Here is a 16,230-nt window from a genome sequence, read left to right on the forward strand (position 1 = left end):
TCGAAAGAAACCTTGTGCTTCCAGTTCCTAGTTGGAAGCTCACCCGGCTCTGCTCTATACCAAACGTGAAAGTCAATGTGAGCACTAGCCTCGAAGTAAGGCCCTGATTATGCTGGCAAAACGGGAGGCGTGCAGCAGCTCCATGAGGCCTTCATCGTTGTTCTGCTTTAGTTTCAAGGTAGTAAGCTTTTCAACACTCCTAGGGGCCTTGCTTCAGCACCCGTTTCAGTACCAGAACACTGCTTAGAACCAGGAAGCTCTGCTCCTGCGTGTATGCTGCGTGTCAACCTAGAAATTAGAGACTCACGGCACAAGGCTAGTTTTCCCATTATGAAAGCTCTGTTGATGCGGCCCCGAAGATACCTGAAAAGCACTGTTGTTACCGTGCTTTTACTTAGAGCCGGCATGGCACATAGAAGAAAATGAGTTTTCTCGAAAGAAACCTTGTGCTTCCAGTTCCTAGTTGGAAGCTCACCCGGCTCTGCTCTATACCAAACGTGAAAGTCAATGTGAGCACTAGCCTCGAAGTAAGGCCCTGATTATGCTGGCAATACGGGAGGCGTGCAGCAGCTCCATGAGGCCTTCATCGCTGTTCTGCTTTAGTTTCAAGGTAGTAAGCTTTTCAACACTCCTAGGGGCCTTGCTTCAGCACCCGTTTCAGTACCAGAACACTGCGTAGAACCAGGAAGTTCTGCTCCTGCGTGTATGCTGCGTGTCAACCTAGAAATTGGAGACTGATGGCATAAGGCTTCTTTTCCCATTTTGAAAGCTCCGTTCATGCGGCCTCGAAGCTACCTGAAAAGCATTGTTGTTGCCGGGGTTTTCCTCACTGCCGGCATGGTTCTGAGGAGAAAATGAGTTTTCTCCTAAGAAACCTTGGGTTTCCAGTTCTTTGTTGGAAGCTCACCCTGTTCTGCGCTATACCTAAAGTGAAAGTCAACGTGAGCCCAAGCTTCGAAGTAAGGCCCTGATTATCCTTGCAAAACGAGAGGCGTGCAGCAGCTCCATGAGCCCTTCATCGTTTTCTGCTTTAGTTTCAAGGTAGTGAGCTTTTCAACACTCCTAAGGGCCTTGCTTCAGCACCCGTTTCAGTACCAGAACACTGCGTAGAACCAGGAAGCTCTGCTCCTGCGTGTATGCTGCGTGTCAAGCTAGAAATTAGAGGCTGACGGCACAAGGCTAGTTTTCCCATTATGAAAGCTCCGTTGATGCGGCCCCGAAGCTACCTGAAAAGCACTGTTGTTACCGTGCTTTTACTTACAGCCGGCATGGCACATAGAAGAAAATGAGTTTTCTCGAAAGAAACCTTGTGCTTCCAGTTCCTAGTTGGAAGCTCACCCGGCTCTGCTCTATACCAAACGTGAAAGTCAATGTGAGCACTAGCCTCGAAGTAAGGCCCTGATTATCCTGGCAAAACGGGAGGCGTGCAGCAGCTCCATGAGGCCTTCATCGTTGTTCTGCTTTAGTTTCAAGGTAGTAAGCTTTTCAACACTCCTAGGGGCCTTGCTTCAGCACCCGTTTCAGTACCAGAACACTGCGTAGAACCAGGAAGTTCTGCTCCTGCGTGTATGCTGCGTGTCAACCTAGAAATTAGAAGCTGACGGCACAAGGCTAGTTTTCCCATTATGAAAGCTCCGTTGATGCGGCCCCGAAGCTACCTGAAAAGCACTGTTGTTACCGTGCTTTTACTTACAGCCGGCATGGCACATAGAAGAAAATGAGTTTTCTCGAAAGAAACCTTGTGCTTCCAGTTCCTAGTTGGAAGCTCACCCGGCTCTGCTCTATACCAAACGTGAAAGTCAATGTGAGCACTAGCCTCGAAGTAAGGCCCTGATTATCCTGGCAAAACGGGAGGCGTGCAGCAGCTCCATGAGGCCTTCATCGCTGTTCTGCTTTAGTTTCACGGTAGTAAGCTTTCCAAGACTCCTAGGGACTTTGCTTAAGCAACCGTTTCGGTACCAGAACACTGCGTAGAGACAGTAAGCTCTGGTCCTGCGTGTATGCTGCGTGTCAACCTAGAAATTGGAGACTGATGGCATAAGGCTTCTTTTCCCATTATGAAAGCTCCGTTCATGCGGCCTCGAAGCTACCTGAAAAGCATTGTTGTTGCCGGGGTTTTCCTCACTGCCAGCATGGTTCTGAGAAGAAAATGAGTTTTCTCCTAAGAAACCTTGGGTTTCCAGTTCCTTGTTGGAAGCTCACCCTGCTCTGCGCTATACCTAAAGTGAAAGTCAACGTGAGCCCAAGCTTCGAAGTAAGGCCCTGATTATCCTTGCAAAACGAGAGGCGTGCAGCAGCTCCATGAGGCCTTCATCGTTGTTCTGCTTTAGTTTCAAGGTAGTAAGCTTTTCAACACTCCTAGGGGCCTTGCTTCAGCACCCGTTTCAGTACCAGAACACTGCGTAGAACCAGGAAGCTCTGCTCCTGCGTGTATGCTGCGTGTCAACCTAGAAATTAGAGACTGATGGCACAAGGCTTGTTTTCCCGTTTTGAAAGCTCCATTCATGCGGCCTCGAAGCTACCTGAAAAGCACTGTTGTTACCGTGCTTTTACTTACAGCCGGCATGGCACATAGAAGAAAATGAGTTTTCTCGAAAGAAACCTTGTGCTTCCAGTTCCTAGTTGGAAGCTCACCCGGCTCTGCTCTATACCAAACGTGAAAGTCAATGTGAGCACTAGCCTCGAAGTAAGGCCCTGATTATGCTGGCAAAACGGGAGGCGTGCAGCAGCTCCATGAGGCCTTCATCGCTGTTCTGCTTTAGTTTCACGGTAGTAGCTTTCCAACATTCCTAGGGACTTTGCTTAAGCAACCGTTTCGGTACAAGAACACTGCGTAGAGACAGTAAGCTCTGGTCCTGCGTGTATGCTGCGAGTCAACCTAGAAATTGGAGACTGATGGCATAAGGCTTCTTTTGCCATTATGAAAGCTCCGTTCATGCGGCCTCGAAGCTACCTGAAAAGCATTGTTGTTGCCGGGGTTTTCCTCACTGCCGGCATGGTTCTGAGAAGAAAATGAGTTTTCTCCTAAGAAACCTTGGGTTTCCAGTTCCTTGTTGGAAGCTCACCCTGCTCTGCGCTATACCTAAAGTGAAAGTCAACGTGAGCCCAAGCTTCGAAGTAAGGCCCTGATTATCCTTGCAAAACGAGAGGTGTGCAGCAGCTCCATGAGGCCTTCATCGTTGTTCTGCTTTAGTTTCAAGGTAGTAAGCTTTTCAACACTCCTAGGGGCCTTGCTTCAGCACCCGTTTCAGTACCAGAACACTGCGTAGAACCAGGAAGTTCTGCTCCTGCGTGTATGCTGCGTGTCAACCTAGAAATTAGAGACTGATGGCACAAGGCTTGTTTTCCCATTATGAAAGCTCCGTTGATGCGGCCCCGAAGCTACCTGAAAAGCACTGTTGTTACCGTGCTTTTACTTACAGCCGGCATGGCACATAGAAGAAAATGAGTTTTCTCGAAAGAAACCTTGTGCTTCCAGTTCCTAGTTGGAAGCTCACCCGGCTCTGCTCTATACCAAACGTGAAAGTCAATGTGAGCACTAGCCTCGAAGTAAGGCCCTGATTATCCTGGCAAAACGGGAGGCGTGCAGCAGCTCCATGAGGCCTTCATCGCTGTTCTGCTTTAGTTTCACGGTAGTAAGCTTTCCAAGACTCCTAGGGACTTTGCTTAAGCAACCGTTTCGGTACCAGAACACTGCGTAGAGACAGTAAGCTCTGGTCCTGCGTGTATGCTGCGAGTCAACCTAGAAATTGGAGACTGATGGCATAAGGCTTCTTTTGCCATTATGAAAGCTCCGTTCATGCGGCCTCGAAGCTACCTGAAAAGCATTGTTGTTGCCGGGGTTTTCCTCACTGCCGGCATGGTTCTGAGGAGAAAATGAGTTTTCTCCTAAGAAACCTTGGGTTGCCAGTTCTTTGTTGGAAGCTCACCCTGCTCTGCGCTATACCTAAAGTGAAAGTCAACGTGAGCCCAAGCTTCGAAGTAAGGCCCTGATTATCCTTGCAAAACGAGAGGCGTGCAGCAGCTCCATGAGGCCTTCATCGTTGTTCTGCTTTAGTTTCAAGGTAGTAAGCTTTTCAACACTCCTAGGGGCCTTGCTTCAGCACCCGTTTCAGTACCAGAACACTGCGTAGAACCAGGAAGTTCTGCTCCTGCGTGTATGCTGCGTGTCAACCTAGAAATTAGAGGCTGACGGCACAAGGCTAGTTTTCCCATTATGAAAGCTCCGTTGATGCGGCCCCGAAGCTACCTGAAAAGCACTGTTGTTACCGTGCTTTTACTACAGCCGGCATGGCACATAGAAGAAAATGAGTTTTCTCGAAAGAAACCTTGTGCTTCCAGTTCCTAGTTGGAAGCTCACCCGGCTCTGCTCTATACCAAACGTGAAAGTCAATGTGAGCACTAGCCTCGAAGTAAGGCCCTGATTATCCTGGCAAAACGGGAGGCGTGCAGCAGCTCCATGAGGCCTTCATCGCTGTTCTGCTTTAGTTTCACGGTAGTAAGCTTTCCAAGACTCCTAGGGACTTTGCTTAAGCAACCGTTTCGGTACCAGAACACTGCGTAGAGACAGTAAGCTCTGGTCCTGCGTGTATGCTGCGTGTCAACCTAGAAATTGGAGACTGATGGCATAAGGCTTCTTTTCCCATTATGAAAGCTCCGTTCATGCGGCCTCGAAGCTACCTGAAAAGCATTGTTGTTGCCGGGGTTTTCCTCACTGCCAGCATGGTTCTGAGAAGAAAATGAGTTTTCTCCTAAGAAACCTTGGGTTTCCAGTTCCTTGTTGGAAGCTCACCCTGCTCTGCGCTATACCTAAAGTGAAAGTCAACGTGAGCCCAAGCTTCGAAGTAAGGCCCTGATTATCCTTGCAAAACGAGAGGCGTGCAGCAGCTCCATGAGGCCTTCATCGTTGTTCTGCTTTAGTTTCAAGGTAGTAAGCTTTTCAACACTCCTAGGGGCCTTGCTTCAGCACCCGTTTCAGTACCAGAACACTGCGTAGAACCAGGAAGCTCTGCTCCTGCGTGTATGCTGCGTGTCAACCTAGAAATTAGAGACTGATGGCACAAGGCTTGTTTTCCCGTTTTGAAAGCTCCATTCATGCGGCCTCGAAGCTACCTGAATAGCACCGTTGTTACCGTGCTTTTACTTACAGCCGGCATGGCACATAGAAGAAAATGAGTTTTCTCGAAAGAAACCTTGTGCTTCCAGTTCCTAGTTGGAAGCTCACCCGGCTCTGCTCTATACCAAACGTGAAAGTCAATGTGAGCACTAGCCTCGAAGTAAGGCCTTGATTATGCTGGCAAAACGGGAGGCGTGCAGCAGCTCCATGAGGCCTTCATCGCTGTTCTGCTTTAGTTTCACGGTAGTAGCTTTCCAACATTCCTAGGGACTTTGCTTAAGCAACCGTTTCGGTACCAGAACACTGCGTAGAGACAGTAAGCTCTGGTCCTGCGTGTATGCTGCGTGTCAACCTAGAAATTGGAGACTGATGGCATAAGGCTTCTTTTGCCATTATGAAAGCTCCGTTCATGCGGCCTCGAAGCTACCTGAAAAGCATTGTTGTTGCCGGGGTTTTCCTCACTGCCGGCATGGTTCTGAGGAGAAAATGAGTTTTCTCCTAAGAAACCTTGGGTTGCCAGTTCTTTGTTGGAAGCTCACCCTGCTCTGCGCTATACCTAAAGTGAAAGTCAACGTGAGCCCAAGCTTCGAAGTAAGGCCCTGATTATCCTTGCAAAACGAGAGGCGTGCAGCAGCTCCATGAGGCCTTCATCGTTGTTCTGCTTTAGTTTCAAGGTAGTAAGCTTTTCAACACTCCTAGGGGCCTTGCTTCAGCACCCGTTTCAGTACCAGAACACTGCGTAGAACCAGGAAGTTCTGCTCCTGCGTGTATGCTGCGTGTCAACCTAGAAATTAGAGGCTGACGGCACAAGGCTAGTTTTCCCATTATGAAAGCTCCGTTGATGCGGCCCCGAAGCTACCTGAAAAGCACTGTTGTTACCGTGCTTTTACTTACAGCCGGCATGGCACATAGAAGAAAATGAGTTTTCTCGAAAGAAACCTTGTGCTTCCAGTTCCTAGTTGGAAGCTCACCCGGCTCTGCTCTATACCAAACGTGAAAGTCAATGTGAGCACTAGCCTCGAAGTAAGGCCCTGATTATCCTGGCAAAACGGGAGGCGTGCAGCAGCTCCATGAGGCCTTCATCGCTGTTCTGCTTTAGTTTCACGGTAGTAAGCTTTCCAAGACTCCTAGGGACTTTGCTTAAGCAACCGTTTCGGTACCAGAACACTGCGTAGAGACAGTAAGCTCTGGTCCTGCGTGTATGCTGCGTGTCAACCTAGAAATTGGAGACTGATGGCATAAGGCTTCTTTTCCCATTATGAAAGCTCCGTTCATGCGGCCTCGAAGCTACCTGAAAAGCATTGTTGTTGCCGGGGTTTTCCTCACTGCCAGCATGGTTCTGAGAAGAAAATGAGTTTTCTCCTAAGAAACCTTGGGTTTCCAGTTCCTTGTTGGAAGCTCACCCTGCTCTGCGCTATACCTAAAGTGAAAGTCAACGTGAGCCCAAGCTTCGAAGTAAGGCCCTGATTATCCTTGCAAAACGAGAGGCGTGCAGCAGCTCCATGAGGCCTTCATCGTTGTTCTGCTTTAGTTTCAAGGTAGTAAGCTTTTCAACACTCCTAGGGGCCTTGCTTCAGCACCCGTTTCAGTACCAGAACACTGCGTAGAACCAGGAAGCTCTGCTCCTGCGTGTATGCTGCGTGTCAACCTAGAAATTAGAGACTGACGGCACAAGGCTTGTTTTCCCGTTTTGAAAGCTCCGTTCATGCGGCCCCGAAGCTACCTGAAAAGCACTGTAGTTACCGTGCTTTTACTTACAGCTGGCATGGTTCATAGAAGAAAATGAGTTTTCTCGAAAGAAACCTTGTGCTTCCAGTTCCTAGTTGGAAGCTCACCCGGCTCTGCTCTATACCAAACGTGAAAGTCAATGTGAGCACTAGCCTCGAAGTAAGGCCCTGATTATGCTGGCAAAACGGGAGGCGTGCAGCAGCTCCATGAGGCCTTCATCGCTGTTCTGCTTTAGTTTCACGGTAGTAGCTTTCCAACATTCCTAGGGACTTTGCTTAAGCAACCGTTTCGGTACCAGAACACTGCGTAGAGACAGTAAGATCTGGTCCTGCGTGTATGCTGCGAGTCAACCTAGAAATTGGAGACTGATGGCATAAGGCTTCTTTTCCCATTATGAAAGCTCCGTTCATGCGGCCTCGAAGCTACCTGAAAAGCATTGTTGTTGCCGGGGTTTTCCTCACTGCCGGCATGGTTCTGAGGAGAAAATGAGTTTTCTCCTAAGAAACCTTGGGTTTCCAGTTCTTTGTTGGAAGCTCACCCTGTTCTGCGCTATACCTAAAGTGAAAGTCAACGTGAGCCCAAGCTTCGAAGTAAGGCCCTGATTATCCTTGCAAAACGAGAGGCGTGCAGCAGCTCCATGAGCCCTTCATCGTTTTCTGCTTTAGTTTCAAGGTAGTGAGCTTTTCAACACTCCTAAGGGCCTTGCTTCAGCACCCGTTTCAGTACCAGAACACTGCGTAGAACCAGGAAGCTCTGCTCCTGCGTGTATGCTGCGTGTCAACCTAGAAATTAGAGGCTGACGGCACAAGGCTAGTTTTCCCATTATGAAAGCTCCGTTGATGCGGCCCCGAAGCTACCTGAAAAGCACTGTTGTTACCGTGCTTTTACTACAGCCGGCATGGCACATAGAAGAAAATGAGTTTTCTCGAAAGAAACCTTGTGCTTCCAGTTCCTAGTTGGAAGCTCACCCGGCTCTGCTCTATACCAAACGTGAAAGTCAATGTGAGCACTAGCCTCGAAGTAAGGCCCTGATTATCCTGGCAAAACGGGAGGCGTGCAGCAGCTCCATGAGGCCTTCATCGCTGTTCTGCTTTAGTTTCACGGTAGTAAGCTTTCCAAGACTCCTAGGGACTTTGCTTAAGCAACCGTTTCGGTACCAGAACACTGCGTAGAGACAGTAAGCTCTGGTCCTGCGTGTATGCTGCGTGTCAACCTAGAAATTGGAGACTGATGGCATAAGGCTTCTTTTCCCATTATGAAAGCTCCGTTCATGCGGCCTCGAAGCTACCTGAAAAGCATTGTTGTTGCCGGGGTTTTCCTCACTGCCAGCATGGTTCTGAGAAGAAAATGAGTTTTCTCCTAAGAAACCTTGGGTTTCCAGTTCCTTGTTGGAAGCTCACCCTGCTCTGCGCTATACCTAAAGTGAAAGTCAACGTGAGCCCAAGCTTCGAAGTAAGGCCCTGATTATCCTTGCAAAACGAGAGGCGTGCAGCAGCTCCATGAGGCCTTCATCGTTGTTCTGCTTTAGTTTCAAGGTAGTAAGCTTTTCAACACTCCTAGGGGCCTTGCTTCAGCAACCGTTTCAGTACCAGAACACTGCGTAGAACCAGGAAGCTCTGCTCCTGCGTGTATGCTGCGTGTCAACCTAGAAATTAGAGACTGATGGCACAAGGCTTGTTTTCCCGTTTTGAAAGCTCCATTCATGCGGCCTCGAAGCTACCTGAAAAGCACCGTTGTTACCGTGCTTTTACTTACAGCCGGCATGGCACATAGAAGAAAATGAGTTTTCTCGAAAGAAACCTTGTGCTTCCAGTTCCTAGTTGGAAGCTCACCCGGCTCTGCTCTATACCAAACGTGAAAGTCAATGTGAGCACTAGCCTCGAAGTAAGGCCCTGATTATGCTGGCAAAACGGGAGGCGTGCAGCAGCTCCATGAGGCCTTCATCGCTGTTCTGCTTTAGTTTCACGGTAGTAGCTTTCCAACATTCCTAGGGACTTTGCTTAAGCAACCGTTTCGGTACCAGAACACTGCGTAGAGACAGTAAGCTCTGGTCCTGCGTGTATGCTGCGAGTCAACCTAGAAATTGGAGACTGATGGCATAAGGCTTCTTTTGCCATTATGAAAGCTCCGTTCATGCGGCCTCGAAGCTACCTGAAAAGCATTGTTGTTGCCGGGGTTTTCCTCACTGCCGGCATGGTTCTGAGGAGAAAATGAGTTTTCTCCTAAGAAACCTTGGGTTTCCAGTTCTTTGTTGGAAGCTCACCCTGTTCTGCGCTATACCTAAAGTGAAAGTCAACGTGAGCCCAAGCTTCGAAGTAAGGCCCTGATTATCCTTGCAAAACGAGAGGCGTGCAGCAGCTCCATGAGGCCTTCATCGTTGTTCTGCTTTAGTTTCAAGGTAGTAAGCTTTTCAACACTCCTAGGGGCCTTGCTTCAGCACCCGTTTCAGTACCAGAACACTGCGTAGAACCAGGAAGTTCTGCTCCTGCGTGTATGCTGCGTGTCAACCTAGAAATTAGAGGCTGACGGCACAAGGCTAGTTTTCCCATTATGAAAGCTCCGTTGATGCGGCCCCGAAGCTACCTGAAAAGCACTGTTGTTACCGTGCTTTTACTACAGCCGGCATGGCACATAGAAGAAAATGAGTTTTCTCGAAAGAAACCTTGTGCTTCCAGTTCCTAGTTGGAAGCTCACCCGGCTCTGCTCTATACCAAACGTGAAAGTCAATGTGAGCACTAGCCTCGAAGTAAGGCCCTGATTATCCTGGCAAAACGGGAGGCGTGCAGCAGCTCCATGAGGCCTTCATCGCTGTTCTGCTTTAGTTTCACGGTAGTAAGCTTTCCAAGACTCCTAGGGACTTTGCTTAAGCAACCGTTTCGGTACCAGAACACTGCGTAGAGACAGTAAGCTCTGGTCCTGCGTGTATGCTGCGTGTCAACCTAGAAATTGGAGACTGATGGCATAAGGCTTCTTTTCCCATTATGAAAGCTCCGTTCATGCGGCCTCGAAGCTACCTGAAAAGCATTGTTGTTGCCGGGGTTTTCCTCACTGCCAGCATGGTTCTGAGAAGAAAATGAGTTTTCTCCTAAGAAACCTTGGGTTTCCAGTTCCTTGTTGGAAGCTCACCCTGCTCTGCGCTATACCTAAAGTGAAAGTCAACGTGAGCCCAAGCTTCGAAGTAAGGCCCTGATTATCCTTGCAAAACGAGAGGCGTGCAGCAGCTCCATGAGGCCTTCATCGTTGTTCTGCTTTAGTTTCAAGGTAGTAAGCTTTTCAACACTCCTAGGGGCCTTGCTTCAGCACCCGTTTCAGTACCAGAACACTGCGTAGAACCAGGAAGCTCTGCTCCTGCGTGTATGCTGCGTGTCAACCTAGAAATTAGAGACTGACGGCACAAGGCTAGTTTTCCCATTATGAAAGCTCCGTTCATGCGGCCCCGAAGCTACCTGAAAAGCACTGTAGTTACCGTGCTTTTACTTACAGCTGGCATGGTTCATAGAAGAAAATGAGTTTTCTCGAAAGAAACCTTGTGCTTCCAGTTCCTAGTTGGAAGCTCACCCGGCTCTGCTCTATACCAAACGTGAAAGTCAATGTGAGCACTAGCCTCGAAGTAAGGCCCTGATTATCCTTGCAAAACGGGAGGCGTGCAGCAGCTCCATGAGCCCTTCATCGTTTTCTGCTTTAGTTTCAAGGTAGTGAGCTTTTCAACACTCCTAAGGGCCTTGCTTCAGCACCCGTTTCAGTACCAGAACACTGCGTAGAACCAGGTAGCTCTGCTCCTGCGTGTATGCTGCGTGTCAACCTAGAAATTAGAGGCTGACGGCACAAGGCTAGTTTTCCCATTATGAAAGCTCCGTTGATGCGGCCCCGAAGCTACCTGAAAAGCACTGTTGTTACCGTGCTTTTACTTACAGCCGGCATGGCACATAGAAGAAAATGAGTTTTCTCGAAAGAAACCTTGTGCTTCCAGTTCCTAGTTGGAAGCTCACCCGGCTCTGCTCTATACCAAACGTGAAAGTCAATGTGAGCACTAGCCTCGAAGTAAGGCCCTGATTATCCTGGCAAAACGGGAGGCGTGCAGCAGCTCCATGAGGCCTTCATCGTTGTTCTGCTTTAGTTTCAAGGTAGTAAGCTTTTCAACACTCCTAGGGGCCTTGCTTCAGCACCCGTTTCAGTACCAGAACACTGCGTAGAACCAGGAAGTTCTGCTCCTGCGTGTATGCTGCGTGTCAACTTAGAAATTAGAAGCTGACGGCACAAGGCTAGTTTTCCCATTATGAAAGCTCCGTTGATGCGGCCCCGAAGCTACCTGAAAAGCACTGTTGTTACCGTGCTTTTACTTACAGCCGGCATGGCACATAGAAGAAAATGAGTTTTCTCGAAAGAAACCTTGTGCTTCCAGTTCCTAGTTGGAAGCTCACCCGGCTCTGCTCTATACCAAACGTGAAAGTCAATGTGAGCACTAGCCTCGAAGTAAGGCCCTGATTATCCTGGCAAAACGGGAGGCGTGCAGCAGCTCCATGAGGCCTTCATCGCTGTTCTGCTTTAGTTTCACGGTAGTAAGCTTTCCAAGACTCCTAGGGACTTTGCTTAAGCAACCGTTTCGGTACCAGAACACTGCGTAGAGACAGTAAGCTCTGGTCCTGCGTGTATGCTGCGTGTCAACCTAGAAATTGGAGACTGATGGCATAAGGCTTCTTTTCCCATTATGAAAGCTCCGTTCATGCGGCCTCGAAGCTACCTGAAAAGCATTGTTGTTGCCGGGGTTTTCCTCACTGCCAGCATGGTTCTGAGAAGAAAATGAGTTTTCTCCTAAGAAACCTTGGGTTTCCAGTTCCTTGTTGGAAGCTCACCCTGCTCTGCGCTATACCTAAAGTGAAAGTCAACGTGAGCCCAAGCTTCGAAGTAAGGCCCTGATTATCCTTGCAAAACGAGAGGCGTGCAGCAGCTCCATGAGGCCTTCATCGTTGTTCTGCTTTAGTTTCAAGGTAGTAAGCTTTTCAACACTCCTAGGGGCCTTGCTTCAGCACCCGTTTCAGTACCAGAACACTGCGTAGAACCAGGAAGCTCTGCTCCTGCGTGTATGCTGCGTGTCAACCTAGAAATTAGAGACTGATGGCACAAGGCTTGTTTTCCCGTTTTGAAAGCTCCATTCATGCGGCCTCGAAGCTACCTGAAAAGCACTGTTGTTACCGTGCTTTTACTTACAGCCGGCATGGCACATAGAAGAAAATGAGTTTTCTCGAAAGAAACCTTGTGCTTCCAGTTCCTAGTTGGAAGCTCACCCGGCTCTGCTCTATACCAAACGTGAAAGTCAATGTGAGCACTAGCCTCGAAGTAAGGCCCTGATTATCCTGGCAAAACGGGAGGCGTGCAGCAGCTCCATGAGGCCTTCATCGCTGTTCTGCTTTAGTTTCACGGTAGTAGCTTTCCAACATTCCTAGGGACTTTGCTTAAGCAACCGTTTCGGTACAAGAACACTGTGTAGAGACAGTAAGCTCTGGTCCTGCGTGTATGCTGCGAGTCAACCTAGAAATTGGAGACTGATGGCATAAGGCTTCTTTTGCCATTATGAAAGCTCCGTTCATGCGGCCTCGAAGCTACCTGAAAAGCATTGTTGTTGCCGGGGTTTTCCTCACTGCCGGCATGGTTCTGAGAAGAAAATGAGTTTTCTCCTAAGAAACCTTGGGTTTCCAGTTCCTTGTTGGAAGCTCACCCTGCTCTGCGCTATACCTAAAGTGAAAGTCAACGTGAGCCCAAGCTTCGAAGTAAGGCCCTGATTATCCTTGCAAAACGAGAGGCGTGCAGCAGCTCCATGAGGCCTTCATCGTTGTTCTGCTTTAGTTTCAAGGTAGTAAGCTTTTCAACACTCCTAGGGGCCTTGCTTCAGCACCCGTTTCAGTACCAGAACACTGCGTAGAACCAGGAAGTTCTGCTCCTGCGTGTATGCTGCGTGTCAACCTAGAAATTAGAGACTGATGGCACAAGGCTTGTTTTCCCATTATGAAAGCTCCGTTGATGCGGCCCCGAAGCTACCTGAAAAGCACTGTTGTTACCGTGCTTTTACTTACAGCCGGCATGGCACATAGAAGAAAATGAGTTTTCTCGAAAGAAACCTTGTGCTTCCAGTTCCTAGTTGGAAGCTCACCCGGCTCTGCTCTATACCAAACGTGAAAGTCAATGTGAGCACTAGCCTCGAAGTAAGGCCCTGATTATCCTGGCAAAACGGGAGGCGTGCAGCAGCTCCATGAGGCCTTCATCGCTGTTCTGCTTTAGTTTCACGGTAGTAAGCTTTCCAAGACTCCTAGGGACTTTGCTTAAGCAACCGTTTCGGTACCAGAACACTGCGTAGAGACAGTAAGCTCTGGTCCTGCGTGTATGCTGCGTGTCAACCTAGAAATTGGAGACTGATGGCATAAGGCTTCTTTTCCCATTATGAAAGCTCCGTTCATGCGGCCTCGAAGCTACCTGAAAAGCATTGTTGTTGCCGGGGTTTTCCTCACTGCCAGCATGGTTCTGAGAAGAAAATGAGTTTTCTCCTAAGAAACCTTGGGTTTCCAGTTCCTTGTTGGAAGCTCACCCTGCTCTGCGCTATACCTAAAGTGAAAGTCAACGTGAGCCCAAGCTTCGAAGTAAGGCCCTGATTATCCTTGCAAAACGAGAGGCGTGCAGCAGCTCCATGAGGCCTTCATCGTTGTTCTGCTTTAGTTTCAAGGTAGTAAGCTTTTCAACACTCCTAGGGGCCTTGCTTCAGCACCCGTTTCAGTACCAGAACACTGCGTAGAACCAGGAAGCTCTGCTCCTGCGTGTATGCTGCGTGTCAACCTAGAAATTAGAGACTGATGGCACAAGGCTTGTTTTCCCGTTTTGAAAGCTCCATTCATGCGGCCTCGAAGCTACCTGAAAAGCACCGTTGTTACCGTGCTTTTACTTACAGCCGGCATGGCACATAGAAGAAAATGAGTTTTCTCGAAAGAAACCTTGTGCTTCCAGTTCCTAGTTGGAAGCTCACCCGGCTCTGCTCTATACCAAACGTGAAAGTCAATGTGAGCACTAGCCTCGAAGTAAGGCCCTGATTATGCTGGCAAAACGGGAGGCGTGCAGCAGCTCCATGAGGCCTTCATCGCTGTTCTGCTTTAGTTTCACGGTAGTAGCTTTCCAACATTCCTAGGGACTTTGCTTAAGCAACCGTTTCGGTACCAGAACACTGCGTAGAGACAGTAAGCTCTGGTCCTGCGTGTATGCTGCGAGTCAACCTAGAAATTGGAGACTGATGGCATAAGGCTTCTTTTCCCATTATGAAAGCTCCGTTCATGCGGCCTCGAAGCTACCTGAAAAGCATTGTTGTTGCCGGGGTTTTCCTCACTGCCGGCATGGTTCTGAGGAGAAAATGAGTTTTCTCCTAAGAAACCTTGGGTTGCCAGTTCTTTGTTGGAAGCTCACCCTGCTCTGCGCTATACCTAAAGTGAAAGTCAACGTGAGCCCAAGCTTCGAAGTAAGGCCCTGATTATCCTTGCAAAACGAGAGGCGTGCAGCAGCTCCATGAGGCCTTCATCGTTGTTCTGCTTTAGTTTCAAGGTAGTAAGCTTTTCAACACTCCTAGGGGCCTTGCTTCAGCACCCGTTTCAGTACCAGAACACTGCGTAGAACCAGGAAGTTCTGCTCCTGCGTGTATGCTGCGTGTCAACCTAGAAATTAGAGACTGACGGCACAAGGCTAGTTTTCCCATTATGAAAGCTCCGTTGATGCGGCCCCGAAGCTACCTGAAAAGCACTGTTGTTACCGTGCTTTTACTTACAGCCGGCATGGCACATAGAAGAAAATGAGTTTTCTCGAAAGAAACCTTGTGCTTCCAGTTCCTAGTTGGAAGCTCACCCGGCTCTGCTCTATACCAAACGTGAAAGTCAATGTGAGCACTAGCCTCGAAGTAAGGCCCTGATTATCCTGGCAAAACGGGAGGCGTGCAGCAGCTCCATGAGGCCTTCATCGCTGTTCTGCTTTAGTTTCACGGTAGTAAGCTTTCCAAGACTCCTAGTGACTTTGCTTAAGCAACCGTTTCAGTACCAGAACACTGCGTAGAGACAGTAAGCTCTGGTCCTGCGTGTATGCTGCGTGTCAACCTAGAAATTGGAGACTGATGGCATAAGGCTTCTTTTCCCATTATGAAAGCTCCGTTCATGCGGCCTCGAAGCTACCTGAAAAGCATTGTTGTTGCCGGGGTTTTCCTCACTGCCAGCATGGTTCTGAGAAGAAAATGAGTTTTCTCCTAAGAAACCTTGGGTTTCCAGTTCCTTGTTGGAAGCTCACCCTGCTCTGCGCTATACCTAAAGTGAAAGTCAACGTGAGCCCAAGCTTCGAAGTAAGGCCCTGATTATCCTTGCAAAACGAGAGGCGTGCAGCAGCTCCATGAGGCCTTCATCGTTGTTCTGCTTTAGTTTCAAGGTAGTAAGCTTTTCAACACTCCTAGGGGCCTTGCTTCAGCACCCGTTTCAGTACCAGAACACTGCGTAGAACCAGGAAGTTCTGCTCCTGCGTGTATGCTGCGTGTCAACCTAGAAATTAGAGGCTGACGGCACAAGGCTAGTTTTCCCATTATGAAAGCTCCGTTGATGCGGCCCCGAAGCTACCTGAAAAGCACTGTTGTTACCGTGCTTTTACTTACAGCCGGCATGGCACATAGAAGAAAATGAGTTTTCTCGAAAGAAACCTTGTGCTTCCAGTTCCTAGTTGGAAGCTCACCCGGCTCTGCTCTATACCAAACGTGAAAGTCAATGTGAGCACTAGCCTCGAAGTAAGGCCCTGATTATCCTGGCAAAACGGGAGGCGTGCAGCAGCTCCATGAGGCCTTCATCGCTGTTCTGCTTTAGTTTCACGGTAGTAAGCTTTCCAAGACTCCTAGGGACTTTGCTTAAGCAACCGTTTCGGTACCAGAACACTGCGTAGAGACAGTAAGCTCTGGTCCTGCGTGTATGCTGCGTGTCAACCTAGAAATTGGAGACTGATGGCATAAGGCTTCTTTTCCCATTATGAAAGCTCCGTTCATGCGGCCTCGAAGCTACCTGAAAAGCATTGTTGTTGCCGGGGTTTTCCTCACTGCCGGCATGGTTCTGAGAAGAAAATGAGTTTTCTCCTAAGAAACCTTGGGTTTCCAGTTCCTTGTTGGAAGCTCACCCTGCTCTGCGCTATACCTAAAGTGAATGTCAACCTGAGCCCAAGCTTCGAAGTAAGGCCCTGATTATCCTTGCAAAACGAGAGGCATGCAGCAGCTCCATGAGGCCTTCATCGTTGTTCTGCTTTAGTTTCAAGGTAGTAAGCTTTTCAACACTCCTAGGGGCCTTGCTTCAGCACCCGTTTCAGTACCAGAACACTGCGTAGAACCAGGAAGC

The sequence above is a fragment of the Eubalaena glacialis genome, chromosome 10 (genome assembly GCF_028564815.1).
Source record: "Eubalaena glacialis isolate mEubGla1 chromosome 10, mEubGla1.1.hap2.+ XY, whole genome shotgun sequence".
Taxonomy (NCBI): domain Eukaryota; kingdom Metazoa; phylum Chordata; class Mammalia; order Artiodactyla; family Balaenidae; genus Eubalaena; species Eubalaena glacialis.